Source organism: Equus caballus, chromosome 8, assembly GCF_041296265.1.
Source record: "Equus caballus isolate H_3958 breed thoroughbred chromosome 8, TB-T2T, whole genome shotgun sequence".
In the NCBI taxonomy this organism is placed as follows: domain Eukaryota; kingdom Metazoa; phylum Chordata; class Mammalia; order Perissodactyla; family Equidae; genus Equus; species Equus caballus.
In genome coordinates this window covers 99,881,105-99,887,761 of record NC_091691.1, presented here as the reverse complement: position 1 = coordinate 99,887,761, position 6,657 = coordinate 99,881,105, and the positions used below count along the sequence as shown (strand labels likewise).

General features: G+C 39.6%; 1 long non-coding RNA gene across 1 annotated transcript; it reads left to right on the top strand.

Annotated features, from left to right (window-relative positions):
• The first annotated feature begins 2,577 nt into the window (after positions 1 to 2,577).
• On the top strand, positions 2,578 to 4,774 carry LOC138915341 (uncharacterized). Its single transcript, XR_011421153.1, has 3 exons — positions 2,578 to 2,964; positions 3,411 to 3,556; positions 4,559 to 4,774. It is a non-coding gene; the product is annotated as an uncharacterized lncRNA (long non-coding RNA).
• Positions 4,775 to 6,657: the final 1,883 nt, after the last annotated feature.

The window sequence follows — 6,657 nt, the reverse complement described above, 5'->3', positions numbered from 1 at the left end:
GAATGTTCAGAATATCACGTCCAGAGCAGTCCAATCGCCTTTCTCTATTTCGTCTCCGTGGATTCCTTCTTCACAGTGGTGTCTGAGAGAGCTTCCTAAAACACCGCTCAGATCAGATCTACAGCGTTCGTCACTTTCCATTGGCCGCATTCTAACAGCCCAGCTCCTGAGAACACATTTATTAGGCACTTCCTCCAGATGGCGGCACTGCGTCCCCCCACCGCGCCCCTCAGCACCTCTGCCCTCCACCTGCACTGAAAGACCCCTAGAGAGAGATTCACAGGAAGCTCTCTGAGATTTAGGAAACTGCTGGGGATCTCATCCTTTTGAAACTGAGTAAGGCAAAAATGACTTTTATTCAATCTGAGGCCATAAGCCTGAAGTGAATAAATAAAACCTAGTCTTCCATAAAAAAGAATGCGTAAACACTTCTGCATTATGTTCCTTTGAAACTCATCTGTGACGAGACCACATGGAGAATGGTTTCCATAGGATTGATTAACATATCCACCAAGGAACGTGATCCTCATGACACTTATAAACCACTGCACCAGTATTCGCAATACCGTAGGAGTGATGGAACATGGAGGAGGAGGGAAATGCTGCAGACCTGTTAGAAGCCCTGCAAAAGAAAAGAAATTTCTCCAAATAATAGGAAGTCACTCAAAAAGAAATGAAATATTTTTTTCTTAGTTAGTTTATCTCTATGTGGATCCATGTTTATCTACCTTTTTCTTCCACTCTCCCCATCTCCCAAGCTGTTGTTGACTATTTGTCTCTTACACTGTACTTAACACTGCACATTACCTACCAATGGCAACATTTATGACCCAAATGACCCAGAAATGTCCATCAGGTGTAGTGTCTTGGACAGTAGATTATTCTGTGCCCATATCTTCAGTAGAAACACATCCTTGACTATATGTGCTATATCTATATGCTATATGGGAATGATGGGGCAATTATATGCCACAAGCTGGACACATGCATCCCAGTAATAGTACACAAAAACTTCTGATTTATGATCCTTTAACCATGAAACTTCCCTTGGATGTAACAGCATGGAGCTCAGGGTCAACAAGTTTATGTAATAAACTCCTGAAGAGCATGGCCATCAAACCACCACATCACCATCATTATCAATGTCTTTATTGATCACTTAACCTGTGTGGCATACTTCACATTGAATAAATGAGTACTCAGGGAAGAAATAATATCATTTATCATATATTGATTCAAGAGATGAACAAGCACATTTACCAATTAAGTAGCAGCTTATCAGGCAAACTTATACATGCAGTGTTATCACTGTCCAGGAATGCACAATCCTTCTAGAACATCTGTGGTACTCACAGCACGTGAGATACATTTTATGATGCCCTTTCCCCCTGTTTAGTTACTATTTTTCACTCTGAAGGTGAGAGTGAGAAAGCGTCAGTTTAAAACTTCACTCCTAGGATATGCCAACCCTCCCTCCTCGATACAGCACCAGTCATCATTGCTGGTATTCTCTTATTACATAAGAAAAGGAAATACTGTCTTAAAAGTCACAATGATGTGTGATACGATAGGACAAAATTTAATAGTGTTTTTAACAGACAACAATATATAGATGAGTTGGAGGGTGTATAGCATCAATAAATAACTGCTATACAGATTTTTAGATGGAGTTTTTAAGGTTATGAGGTAAACAGGACTAAAACAATAAGCATTTAAAATACGATTCTAAAGATGCAGCATTAACATATTAAATGCAGAAATATAGATGTTTATGCAACAGAATAAAGTTTTTTTTCATAATGCCAAACCTCTAGATCTTGAATAGAATTTTCAGTGTCTTTCTGGGGTTTTGTGTTGTATAATGAGGTCAAATTTGCTCATTTAGCCTCCCAGTAGATCAATCTGCTTTACTCAGGACCATCCCTGAGGCTGCTTTGTCTTCTTTAAAATGAGTAGTGTTCAATTCAGGGTTATGAGGTACTTTCAACACTCTTCTGTGTCTTTTGGAAAATCAATTTAAGGTGCATAATCAACCAAAATTACTTGGGAAAATGCTTTAATTGTTTATACCAAGAAAACTGAACTCAATATAAGTTGATTAAACAATAGCTATGAAATGCAGAAATCTGTGCTGATTAAAATTATAAATGCAGGTGATGATATTAATATCTACTTAAAGAAGTTCTAACAATGTGAACTATTAAGATGAAAGAGCATGGCAACGTTGGAGGAAAGACAGTATGACAATATCTAGAGGGGGATGGAACCAGACTCCTTGGTACATGCCATGAAATCCACTTTTCACACGCAAATCTAGAGCTCAGAAAATTGACCTATACTAGGCGTATGTTTGACAGTAAGCAACTTGTAGATTCTAGTGATTGATATCACTCTTTGAGAAGGAAAAGAGCACAGAAGAGGACCCTAGGCAATAGCATTATTTAAGGGGCATTCACGCAAAGAAAAAACAGCAAGAGAAAGTATATAAAATAATTAGAATCATAGGAAGAAATCCGGAATAGCCTGATGTCATAGGGTGAGTGTTCTAGTAATGGAAATAAACAAGTCTATTGGATTGGGTGGTTGTAAAGTCACCTTTGAATGACGTCTTTGCAGAACTACTGGAGTGATGAGGACCAAGACCAACGGCAATGGGCTGGGAGACGAATGACACAGAAAGAAGGAGAGACATACTGTCACTCTGTCTTTCCAGAAGCTTGAGTGTGCTCATAAAGAAAAGAAATAGGGTAGGGAGATAGCTTACATCTATGACATGATTAAATACACTGAAGTGTGTTTATGAGGTAAGGGAAAGGAGACAGTGAAAAAGGCAGGATGAAAATACAAGAGAGAAAGGAAACAAACCGGACCCTAGAGGAGAGAAGAGGGTACAAACGGAGGTTGGAGGACCAGCGTTGAGCCCAGAAGAGCGCATCTTCCTCTGAAAGTGAGAAGGAAAGCAAGGTGGGTAAGCACGTGTCAATTAGTCTCCATGTTTGAGGGCAGAGTACCTGGTGCGCCATGTTGCAAGATGTGAGGGCAGCAGCCGTTTGATTATTCCAAAAACATAAAAAGCAAAACATTAGTTCGAGCACAGCAGGTTAGTAGTTAGAGGGTCTGTTTAGAGTAGCAGTTCTCCGTAGGCTTGTGGGTGACGTTAGATAATTACTCAACTTTTTTCATCTTTATTATGATGTACGATGTCCATGTGGAAAATCCACAGATATATTTTTCCCTTGAATTAATGAGTTTTAGCTATTATCAAGGACAAAGATCATTAGCTCAGGGCTTGAAATATCATCATCATCGTCATTATTATCTAGTTCACTAGTATTTCCTGAGTCCTTACAAGGAACTCTTCCAAGTGCTTTCCATATATTAGCTCATTTAATTCTCACCTCAACCTACAGGTGGGCAGTATCCTGATTCCTGTCCTGCAGATAGGGAAGCTGACTCGAACACGGGGCCAGCCCCGTCCAGTGGGCACCCTGCGGGGGTGTTCTCAACAGTGTGATGCTCTTACCTCTGCAAGTCTGGACCAGGTGCCCCGGCAAAGGTGATCTCACCACGTTTAACTCCTTTTTGTGGTCAGCTTTTCAGGCAGCTAACATTTACTAAAGAAAGCTTCTCTGGTTAAACCAAAAGAAACTTGAAAACAGTTTATTGATTAGTTTTTGTAAATACCATTTTTTCCCCATGATAACATTGATTTGGACTTCTTCCATTTGGAGCAATACTGGAACAATTCATCTAAGAGGGTAAATCCACAGGAAATAGAAAGTTAATCACATCAGAAATTACTGTTTGAAAAGAAAAATAATTAAGAGCATATGTTTTAAATAAAACAGCCATAAATGAATAATAATTTATGGTCAGAAAGGATGGGATTTGATACCATTTTTCATCCAGGTTAAAAATGATTTCCTCAAAAAAACAACTTTAAAAAGAATGCTGTAATATATTCACTAGAATTCATTTATTTTTTCAAGAAGTAAATCCCAATATTCTGCCTCAAGATATAGATGGTGAAATAATTTACATAATAAAACTTGGGTAACATTTTTGGTTCAGACAGTATTTTGAGAGCCTGGATGTTCTAACGGACACTCCCTAGGTGCAGTGCTTCCAAGGGATGTTGGAGGAAGGGAACAGAGCCACAGGCCTGGCCCCAAATAATCCTAGAGCCAAGTATTCGAGTGATAACCTATGAACCAGGTGAGAGCACTCACTTTTATTGGTCTTTTCCATGAGTTCTGGAGCAAATATAAAAACGACAGGGAAGAAAGAAGGTCTGCCTGGAAAAGAAAAAGCTGCGAGGAACCTTAGCACAGAATTGTACCTCAAGGAATCTTTGCGCCTATCTGAACTTTACGGTGACATACTATTAACAGCATCCCTGTTTTGGAGATGGAGGCTAGCTTCAAAAAACAAACAACTAATAAGTGGTGCAATAAGGCCAATAAAACAGGGCTTAGTCTGTCCGTGAACGCTTGTTTTAGTGCAGAATGGGATGTGTCCCTACATGGAGGCAAAATTGCCCGTGTTGTTTCTCTGTCAGCTTCTAGAGAGAACCGAGTTCAGCTCCAGCTGTGAAATGGATCACTGTGTGGAGGCTGGTGCTCGAAGCCCACAGGAAGTTCCCCCAGAGATCCGCCTGGCATGAGGCTGAGAACCGTCTTCTCTTGTAATAATGAGTTTAAGCAAAGTGGCAGTTACTTCTCATCCATCAAAAGCTAATAAAATAAATTCCATAAAGTCATATGGGTGCTTTTGCTGAAAACTCATGCTTTCTTTGGTTCTGTTTTTCCTAGTGCGTTTGGAGGTCTTGATGACATAAAAATGCATTGTTTTTCTGAACTGAACCTACCGCTTCATTTAGTCAATGAACAAAAGGAATTAAAAGATGAGAATAATAGCAATCACTACTTCACCCTATGTTAGCATTTAAAATGCTAAACCTGCTGAAGTTTATGTAGGCCTTATTACATCCCAAGTACCACTGACACTTACCTATTTTTGACATTGTCAAAATTTCTAAAGAGCAATGTGAAAAACCGTGATAAGTTAACCATCTGTTTCTAAGCCTGAATTTGTGAGGAAGAAGCAATGAAAACCGGGCTAACAATTTTAAGAATGTTCATACTTTGGCTTGGCAGTCATTCATTTATTTGTTCATTAATTCATTCAACACATACTTATTGGCAGCCTTTCCTATGCCAGCATTATTCCCAGTGCTCAGAGCTCATCAATAAACAAAGCAACCCAAAATTCCTGCCTTCGTGGATGTTCATTCTAGTGTTAGGAAGACAGGGGTGTAAGCAATGAGTAGATAAATAAATAAAATGCATGATGTGTCAGACAATGATTCACACTAGGTAGGGAGAGAAAGCAAAGGAAGAAACAAGAGTGAGGAGGGTGGGTTGTAATTTTAATGACAAAATCCGGAAAGAGCTTAGCAAAAAGGTAATGAGGGAAAACCTGAGAGAAGGGAGAGGAGGTCAGCATGGCTGTCTGGGAGGAGAGTGACCCAGGCATAGGAACGACAAGCTCAAGGCCTGCAGGGGGGGTGCTCCCGGCATGTCCTAGGAGGCCCGGTGAGTGGCTGGAACCCACTGAGTGATGTGGAGGAAAGGAGGTCAAGTCGCATGGGTCATGGTGGGATGCTTCCTCTAAAATATATGAAATGAAAAACCTTCCTCTCAGTTAAGCTTCTGTTTTAACTGAATGGGGAGTAAAAACCTCTTGTATTGCTTTAACTAAACAAAACCATCTTCTATAGAGATACAAATGTGACTGATGGATCCCACTATGGGCCCCCTGTACTGTCTTACAAAGCTCAAGTTTTGCAATTCTTGTGTAAAAGAATGTAAGTGTCTTCATTTAGGAGTTTATAAGATAAAATTGCTAAGGTCAAAATGAATACAGCATTGCTTGCTAATTCTATCGATGTATGAGACCAAAGGAGTCCCCACTGTCATCATTTGCCGACTTTCAGTACACTCGTCTACTTTCCTCCAACTGGTCTATAGCTCTCTCTTCGCCAAATCCTTCCACATCTGCATTTATGTTGTCAGATAGTCTAATTGCCATGCTAAAATCCCACGAAACTCTATCCACATCTAGTGCACTCACTTCTTCCCGTCTCCACAGGAAGAAATAACCATTGCTCCCAACCACTTCCTTCTAAGGACAGTTCAGGACCTCAATTCAATTGTTGCTGCACCTTTTATTATTAGGCTCAATTTATTATTTGTGTCATTTACTGTTCTGCAATGGCTGCAAATATTGCTGAACATTAGTCTCAAGAATTAGCCATATTTTTCTTGATGTTGAGAGAACTCTGCGAAATACAACCAATAGTTACGTCCTGTTAATTTGATCATTGCATTGTTGCAATTATATACCCTCGTCTTTCCATCCCACTGTCAGTCATTTAGTTCACCTTGTGATTTCTTGTCTGAATTATCTCAAAGACTTCCTAATAGAGCATCCATTCTGAGAGTGAAAAATGCCCTCATCTATAAAACAATAGTATGATAGAAATTTTAGGGCTAGAAAGGAGCTATTTAATCTAACTCATCTGTCCAATGCATGGACCCTGTTTTGTAAAATTTCCACCAGTTAGTTTCCAGTTTTCCATTTTGTAACGGAACTCCT